Source organism: Abramis brama (genome assembly GCF_963993115.1).
Source record: "Abramis brama genome assembly, chromosome: 7".
Lineage (NCBI taxonomy): Eukaryota > Metazoa > Chordata > Actinopteri > Cypriniformes > Leuciscidae > Abramis > Abramis brama.
In genome coordinates, this window is record NC_139969.1 from 37,357,889 (window position 1) to 37,367,989 (window position 10,101).

A 10,101-nucleotide genomic window follows, 5' to 3' on the forward strand; every position below is an offset into this window, starting at 1 on the left:
GAAACAGACACAAACTTTTAATTGTATGACTTAAAAATGTCCTTAAAACGTCAGAAAAGACATGCCTTTATATGAAAGCCGGATGGATGGATACTAGTAATAGATAGATAGATAGATAGATAGACAGACAGACAGATTGTCGTCTGCTCTGTTTGCTGACATGTGTCCCACATCGGTGTATATTTTCGGTCTTCATGGTCTGGCCACTGAATCCAGAAACACTTCGACCTCTGACTGCCAAATCCACACCACTATTACATAACTGTGTTCACAATCACTTAACCAGACCCACGTGTGTGTGTGTGTGTGTGTGTGTGTGTGTGTGGTACTGCAAATATCAGCACATTATTTAAATCTTTTTAAAAGACACTGTTTGATGCAAAGGCGAAACACTTTTATTTTAACACAAATGAATGACTGTCAGTAAATATCCTGTTAATGGGGAATGCAGACTTCTGTCTTTCCCTCGCAAGTCTCCAGTATTTAACTTTCTGTCAGTTCGAGTCGTTGTGAGCATTTCTCTTCTGTGCTGTGATGGCTGTTTGCTTTTGTTTTTAATTCTTGTAAATGCTTGAATGAAAGGAGGTGTAGGCACTGAGCGATCGCTCTCAGCCACTGAGGTTATTAATAGATCAGGGGCAAATATACATGGGGATGAGAGAGATGGACAGATGGAGGTAGAGAGAGAGAAGCAGACGCCATAGCATGATCTGAATTCAGGATATATATATCTTCTGAAAAGCATCACTTGAGTTGTGTAAAGGCAATCGTCTGCTAAGAAATTAAAATGATTGATGGGCTACAGTGTAAGTCCAAGTCCAGTAGATATTATCACCACAAAAAAAAAATATTATATTTCATACTTAAGAGTTCAGGTTTTCCAACATAAGTTGTAATTTATGAGTCTTTGGGTTTTGGCTTGACTACAGTGGCTGAATTTTGTGGTAATTTAACCTAATTTCTGTACCGGGTTACTAATCGAAATAAACAAATTCAAATTGAAATGCAAGATAGAATGGAACAGAAAGAAAATAAAGAATAATGTTGTGTTTTCATGTTTTATGGTGATTTTTATACAAACTGTATATTATCTCCCCTTAAACTAACTCTACCCCTAAACCCACCCATCACACAAACTGTCTGCATTTTTACATTTCCAAAATAGATCACTTATGATTTATGAGCCATTTTCCTCATGGGGACAAAAAATGTCCCTGCAAGGACAAGGACTGCAGATATTGCTATCTTTGTGTGGACATTTTGTCACCATAACATATGGGTTTACCAGTACACACACACACACACACACACACACTGCAGTTGCATTACATGTATTCAAGATTAAAGTATTTAAAACTTAATTTAAATAGAATCAAAACATACATAAAAAAAAAATATATATATATATATTTATATATACTTTGAAAATTGAATTACATGAACAACATTTAAAATAACATTTTAAATGCCCTAATCACAATGGCAATTACAGAATAATGTTGTAATTTTCTGCTAATGTCATGAAATTATATTGCATGAGAAAGTTATTAAAATACAATCATATAGAATATAATAAAACAATGAAATCAAAGAGAGATCTGCACCGGCACTCGTTTAATCAGGAGTCGTTTGGAACGTCTGCAATTTTGACAGAGGAAAACTGTAGAGTATTTAAATTAACAAAACCAAAATCAAAATAAACCCATTTAAGTTCACCGGTGTTACTTCAACATATACAGAAAATTATAAAATGCTTTTCCATGTGAGATGTTTTTTTCCTCCATATATAAACGATGTTGAAAGAGTTGCATTTGCAAATGTCTTGAAAAGCCTCTGCTTATTTTACACTTTCAAATCAAAATATATCAAATGTCTTTCAAGATAATTAAACGAATATGGACGAAAGCTCCACTTGTTTTTGAAATGATCTTGAGATTAAATAAATAGTACATGTTTATTTCTGTTCAGTAAAAGTAAAATCTTTTTAAAGTCAACATTTTTTTTATTATACATATATACAAGTATGGAATGAAAAATACAGTCTATTGTATTCAGATTTAAACTGCATTGAAATGATATGCATATAACAGGTTTCTTTTTACAGAAAAAAAGTATACTTTCTTACACAACTTACTTTTTACATTAAAAACAACACAAGTGTGTTATCTTTATTAGCAAAGAACTTGTAGAACAAAAGATGTTTTAATATGCCGACCTTCCAGAAGAACTTCCAGGGTAAATTTAGTAAATGGTTAAACACACACACACACACACACACACACACACACTTTCCGCTCCAACTGCCAAACTTATGGGATCAATCAATTAAGAGCAGCATTCTTTAAATAAGTCTGTCCACGAAGTAATTAATCACAAACTCCTCCCCCGTTTCATCTTGATATTAGCCTGGCGTTAACACAGTTTAAAGAACAAGCAACGCTTCACTGGTCTCCATAATGAAATCTCTCGCTCCGGTCGGGGAGGAATAAGAAGAGAAAGGCCTGTTTTCCAGACGCTGGAGGTCCGAGCGACGGATCACTCCTCCTCTTTCAGGGATGAAAAATGAGCATACACACACGCACTAGTGACAGCTACACTTCACGTGCGGACGCGTATGTTACCCAGGCACAGCAGTGCTGGATGTAAGAGGAGTTCAGTGTTATTTAATAATAATTATGCAATAACACTTACAGATGATCATGCGCTAAATACATCACCAGATAATAAAGCATTCTGATTCACATTGTTTGTACTTCAAATTCAAAAACTTTATTGTCTATCAACCAGTGATAGAAAAAAAACTTTAAAAAAAAAGCTCACATACAATGCATATCACACATATCAAACAAGGACACTGTTGTTCTTATTAAGTAAATAAAATAGAAGATAATAGCCCGGTTTCACAGACAGGGTTTAGATTAAGCCAGGATTATAGGCATTGGTTCAGTTAGGACATTTAAGCAGCTTTTACAAATGTGCCTTAGGAAAAACATCACTCTGCATCTTAAGACAAAAGGATGGAAGTGGCATATTTCAACATATTAGAGCACGTCGCTTTCAGTTAAAACAGCTCGAACATGCCTTTTATTCTGGGACTAGACTTAAACCTTGTCTGTGAAACCAGCGGACGCATCAATATAAATAACGTAACCTTATTTAAAATGGATATAGCTATAAGTCTTTTTGTTTTTTTGGCCAAAGAAGCTGTAAACCAGCAGCCTGACGTCAGTAACAGGAAAAAGCAACACTTGTTTTGCATCCATATTAGTGCTTTCATTTGTTCTGATAAGAAGCAGGATTGGGTGTAATGCATTACTAAGTAATTAACTGCTGTAATTTAATTAGCCTACTTGAGTAAATTAGTTACTTCTGATGTAATTGTATTACTGTATAGACTATAGAACAATGATATAAAACAACAGTGAATAATGCAACCTTCTCCATTTAATTTGGTCAATTCAAGAATAATGAATGCAATTTTATATTATTAATTTGAAAGAATTAAAAGAGCCGTTTCATGTCTATCTGTGTATTGTTCAACTGGTCGAGATTGATGTGGAATTTAGAAATTAGCAATAAGCAATTCAATACTTTTTGGTTGCACTCTATTTTACAGTGTCGTTGTTACACATGTTAGTGTTACGTGTAGTTCCTGTAGTAATAATTCAAAATGATGAATGTTATATGCGACTGACTGTAAACCAAACCTAATCCTAATCTGCTAACACTTCCTCATTACATGTCACGTTACCGTAGTAATAACTATAATTTATGCATAATTACATGACACTAACCATAATCAAAACCTAATCCTATAGTAAGTACATGTAGTTAATTATTATTACTTAGTACTTAAATTTATAATTACAGTGTAACACAGACGCATTAAAATAAAGTTTAACCTACTTATAGAGAGAGTAATAAGTACACTGTTCAATGTGTAATTAGTTGCTAGTGATTAATTACTTTTTAGAGTAACTTCCCCAACACTGAAGAGGATCTATAGATGAACCTGTCGAACACGAGAGCATTAACAGTCCTCGAACATGAAGAGTGAATCAAGTGTGTCTGAATTAGTTCCTAACTAGACTCGGACTGAACATATCAATGATGCAGTGGTGGCTGATCCAGCCGTACGTCCTGAAAACTGTACTTTTGACTTTGCATTATATACCTGTTATGAATCTGTTATTATAGTTGCGCAAAACTAGAGGAATGCACAAACCTAGACACAATTAGGCTTGTATTTATGCCAAGAGAATACCAATCTCTCTCTCTCTCTCTCTCATTGACCTGGATCAATCCCAGAATGCTTGGCAATATCTATCATCAGGTGCACAAGCTCCAATGGCAACCAGCAATTAGAAAGCAACAACAAAACCAGAGCAAAACAGTGTCAGTAGTGAGTGTATGTGCTACTAACTCTCTTTTTTTTCCTTTAATTATGACTCCAGCAGGTCTGCTCTCCACACACACACACACACACACACACACACCAAAAAAACACATGTCTGTTTACAGAAACACACTTTTCTCATCTCTTACACCAGCTATAGCAGGTTGATATTTCAAACGCCTCTTTTAGGAATTATTTTAGTGGCGTGTGGGTGCGAATTATGAAATTAATGTTTCAGTGACGCAACCACAGGTTATCAGAGTTTAACGGTAACACTTTACAATAAGGTTCAAAGTTAACATTAACTAAGAATAAACAATACTTAGCATTTATTAATCTTATTTAATATTAGTTTCAGCATTTACTAATACATTATTAAACTTGTATTTAATTTGTTAACATTAGTTAATGCGCTGTGAACTAACATGAACAAACAATGAACAGCTGGATTTTTATGAACTAACATTAAAAAAGATTAATAAATACTGTAACAAATGAATTGCTCATTGTTAGTTCATGTTAGTTAATACATTAACTAATGTTAACTAATGAACCTTATTGTAAAGTGTTAGCAGTTTAAGAGTAGCTGAAATTAGTGTCTTCATGGATCATACGATGACGGTTTGTCAGGTTAAGTTGATCAGTAAAGTTGTCAGTAAAGGAGGAAAAGATGCAATTGTGAAATTCATAAAAAAAAATGTAACATTATTACAAAAAAAAAGAAAAGAAAAAGGAGATGGGGGGGAATTCAGGTTGATTAGGAGACTTTTCCTAGTCATATCAATGTCAAAAAGTGTCCCAATCCACCTAAATTCACCATATTTTAAGGATATTGAGTGAGAATGTTATTATGCGTCCAGATGGAAAACAAAAAGCTCCTGAAAAGCACGTTCATATTCAAATGACACTGCTGAAACTTCAGCTGAATATGAGCACAGAATAAAGCAAGCAAGAGTGCAGGTGGGCAGACGTGTTTCTCAGTAAAGTCATGACCCTACAAATAGCCCGACGTACATCTCCCTCCCACAATGCATTCTGAGAGCGGTGCCAAGTCAACATCCCTCACGACTTTCATTAAAATTGTGAACATGCAATCAAGCAAGAAGCCCCCCCACCTCGCGCATCTGCAAACACCACCAGCCTTTTAAAGCTTCATGCGTTGATGAATCCGCCGCCACTCGTTCTCATTTCCCTCATATTTCTTTCAGCGTCTCGTTTCGTGTCGGCCCCCTAGGAAGCCGACGCTGTCAGTCTCAGCTGTGCGACACTCACAATATTTAGTGTAATAGCTAGTTACCGCGCTAGTGGTGTCAGGAGGAGTCGTCAGCCCAAACCTCGGGATAATTAAAAGTGGAACGGGGAGGGGGATGTGTTTATTTCCACTGCCGGGCCCGTCGGGCAGCCCTGTGCCCCTTTAAATCACTCCTCGACACTGAACTGCTGATGCAGGGGAGAAACCCTGACTAAACATTCCCAGAGAGAGAGAGAGAGAAATCAAGATTACCAGAAACAATCAAACGCAAGTGTTACTGAGGAAGGACAGTCATGCAAAACTCACCAATCACATCATCACAGAGTTGTCTGTGTGTATCTGAAATTATAAGAGTATTCATAATGCTCAACAATGTGATCTTAAGTTTTTATTACACTTTTTTTTGTAATTATATATTATTATTTTAACAGCTATTACATTACAATGAATCATTTAGCAGACGCTTTTATACAAATGAGAGCAATAAAAAATGTTTAGTATAATTTTTTTTCACATTTCTTTTTTTTGTTTTTCAGATGTTTCTGTATTGGTTCTTTGGCATACGTTTTAGATAATAGTGTATTTATAAACGATTTACACTGAAAATGCATGACTTTGTAAATATGAATAGTAACAATAAAAATTCATAAAAATAGTCTCTCTTTTATTCTCATAATTGTTAACTTCAGGCACAGGACTTTATGTGAATTCAAACAAAAAAGATTTCAACTTTTCCATGCCGTTGCATTATTTTGTATTTATTTTTCAGGTGTATTTTATGTATTGATTTTTCCATTGTTTTATCCTTGTCCCTGACACAAAAAGTATTGAATTATTACATATTTTAAAATAATGTATGATGATCTAAACAAACAGTATAAGCACAAACTATTTAAATATTTAATATTTCCTCCCCAAAACAATGTTGCAACTATTTTTTTTTTTCTCAAAGTGAGTGTCCTTGTTTAGCAAAGAAACTGCAGTGTCGCTTAAGAACTGAAATATGACACACAAAAGCATGTGCAAAAGAAAAATCGAGATAAACTTCATAAGCATCATTCTCAATTACCAGTAATTTTGTCAAATTATGTAAAAGTATAAAATGTTAATTGATTGTATTTTATGCATTAAAACCACTGGCTATGAAATTAGCTTAAGCAATTTACTCTGCCATGTTTAATACAAAAATATGTTGTCATGTCCGTCTCAGAACACTTTTAACACAACACATAATTCAACACGTCACAGAAATGAGCCTGGGTTGGAAATGTTCAGAATAACATAATGCTCTGTCCACAGGCCAAAAATGTCCATAGTTAAAGAAACAATCCCTTGTCAATAATGTGCATCACCTCACCTGTGTCTCTCCTCCCCTTCCGTACGGCTCGAAAACACACACGCCTGCTTTCAGCTCCATTAATGCGCGCTTTCCTTTCTCTGGTGTTATTTCTCGTCACTTTCTAAATGACTTTTTACCTCACAATCTAGTGAATAAAGACAATGAAATGCGCAGCAGCAAAGCCAGGCTCTCTCAGCGGTGACTGTGTTGATGTTCTCAGCTGAATGCTGCCATCTAACCGCACACAGCGGCATTACAGGCCTGAAACTCGGCATCTTATCTGGGTACAGTATCTGTAATTCGATCAAACTCAGTATTATGTTCCTTTTTGTATTTTACATATTATTTCTACTACCATTACTGACAACAAATTTTCGGTATATTTACCCCACCCGTTTTCCCATAGGCTATGTTTTGTTTGTTTATGTGTTTTTAACATGATGCATATGCAAACGATTTTCATTCTGATTGTAATAAATGAAGCCCTTTACGTAAAACAATGTAGCCAATGAAAGACTTTTAAAGTGAAATTTTAAAAGACAGACTCAATGAAGAAGCTAATCAAATCAAACTGGTCAAAAACTCATTGCTTTGACTACGGGCCATTAGGCTAGGGCCTTGGCTATATTGAAAACAAATGTTGGGACGAAAATAAAATTAAAGAAGCAATTAGATTGATTTGGTAAAAGTGATAAAGGTATAACAAAAAATGACTTGTTAAAGGGATAGTTTTACCAAAAAAAAAGAAAACATAATTCTGTCATTATTTACACACTTCCATCTTGTTGTAGCCTATGACTTGTCTCAAGTGTGGAGATAGTAGGGTTTTTTTTTTTTCTTTTTTTTTTTTCACACAAAGTCAATGGGCCCCAATGCAATGTTGATCTTATTTTGTGTTCCACAGAAATTGGCATAAATCTACTTTATACAAAGTGACCATGATTTTTTTACTGTTGGCTACTGGAGCTCCAGAGTAACGTTGTCTGCAGTAACTCACAGTGAAACCTGACTCTCAGAAACGCTTGGCAGGAAATGCATCAAAGCCGAACATAAATAGCAATCAGAGCACAAGTAAACCAATCAGCAGCTTTGTTACTGAATATGCAGCAATCAATTAGTGGATGGATTTCCGTCCATTTTAACGAAGTGAATCAAGGCAATTCTCACAGCACGTTATGGACAATTTGCAGTTTGTTTTACTCAAATGAATCCCAGACCCGCTCCGGCAGCACAGACTTTCAACAAGCCGAAACCGTTCATCCGGTGTTGCAGGTACTGTACAGTCACATCAGTGCAACGTGTTTTAGAGTAGGTAACATAATTAGGAGTTTTATGATTGGCAAAAATCTGTAAAACTGGTGATGAAAAGTAATGTTTGTGTTTTCTTCCACAAACACTAACAACTGTCAAAATTAAATGATCATTTAATAAAAATAATGATAATACAATAAGATCAAATATATAATGATGATCAAATATAAACTATTATATGCATTTAAAATGTATAAATGAGTAAATTAATTAATTATATTAATAAATATATGAATTATATTAAATTACTGTATGCATTCCCATACCTGCATGCACATCCTTCAATTCAAATTTTTACAAATGGGTTTATTCAATGAAAAATTGCAGCTTTCCATAGCAAACGATAGGACTGTGCATCCGTGGCTATCCGTGTTTCTCCAGTATCCAGTAGCGTTTTACTGCTAATAGGCAGATGAATGTTTTTCCAGAACCGGTTAGGAGAGGTGAGACCTGAAAAATTGCACATTATGATGTTATGTGAAGTGTAACTTCAATCATTCATGATCACTTACTCACCAATATGCCTTTTGGTTTTATTAACAAAATATCCAAAACTGCTCTTTTCCTAACAATAAAAGTGAATTATGACCATGTTTGTCCAGCTTAAGTTTCATTCTGCTTCTCGCACACATCTATGATATTCCAGGAATCTCGGAGTATAGTCTACAGTTGTGAGACTTGTATGGTGCTTTTTGGAACTTGACAGTCCATGTTCTTCGTTCACTCTTATCGTGTAGATAAGAGCAGCTCAGACATTCTGCTGTACTTCCACAGAAGAAAGAAAGATGCAATGAAACATCATAAGGGTAAGTAAATAATGATGAATTATTCCTTTATTTCAGTGCTTCTCAACCTAAAAATATCCTTTTATGAAACTGTTATCATGTAGAGTATCAGCCACTTCTTCACAGGAAGATTACCCAGTGATGTCATAGCAGGTTATAACTCCTCATATGGAACTCTTTGGAATTTTATTTTTGGAATCAGTGGAACTTTAATAGGTTATTTTACGTCATCATGCTGTTAAACCCCTTTTGAAACCATTTTAAGAGTTTGTGATAATGACTTGAAAAGTCTAAAAAAAAATGCTATTTATGAAATTAGTCTTAGCAAGGTGACTTTATTTGGTTTAAGTTTAATCCAAAATGTAATATTTATCGTGTCCTGAAGTCAATTCTTTTTTTATGGGTTTTTGTTTAAATGCCGGAAATAAGGTCTGTGGTGAACACAAGCTCAAGATATTTAAATATATTTTTTAAATAAAGACTGAAAGAGTTGACTGAAGCTTAATGGTGGTGAGTGATGCTCAGTGTTGGGAATGCTACTTTAAAAAAGTAATTAGTTATAGTTACTAGTCTAACTTTAGCTCCTGAACATTCATTAATTTATTCATCCATCAATCGATACACTCCTTCCTAAGCCGGCATTCATTCATCCATCCATTCATCCACCATAGCAATCCATCCACCCAACCCAGTCATCTAACCATCCAAGCCATCCATCCATTCTCCCCATCCATCCATAAATACATTCTAACTATTAAACCAGTGGTTGTATCTCAAAACCAGAAGCTTCTCAAACTTCTGGTCAGAGAGCCTATCCCTCTTTGGAGTGATGACAAGTTTGCCCAGACAAAATAGTCTTTCTTAAATAGTCTTTCTACGGGGGCACTGGATGGAGTGGCTGTATTATATTTGAGTGAAATTTTCTTTATCAGTGCAAATCCATTTAGAGAGTCTATCTCTTGTGCTCCTGATTTGAAATAATCTGTGACTTGACTTTCAGCGGTAGAAGAGGTGTCAT

At 35.0% G+C, this 10,101-nt stretch overlaps 1 long non-coding RNA gene across 1 annotated transcript; it reads right to left on the bottom strand.

Moving 5' to 3' along the window:
• Positions 1–1,986: 1,986 nt before the first annotated feature.
• On the bottom strand, positions 1,987–7,216 carry LOC311087493. The gene is made up of 3 exons (XR_014607293.1): positions 7,006–7,216; positions 5,955–5,987; positions 1,987–5,859 (listed from the first exon to the last, which is right to left on the bottom strand). It is a non-coding gene; the product is annotated as an uncharacterized lncRNA (long non-coding RNA).
• Positions 7,217–10,101: the final 2,885 nt, after the last annotated feature.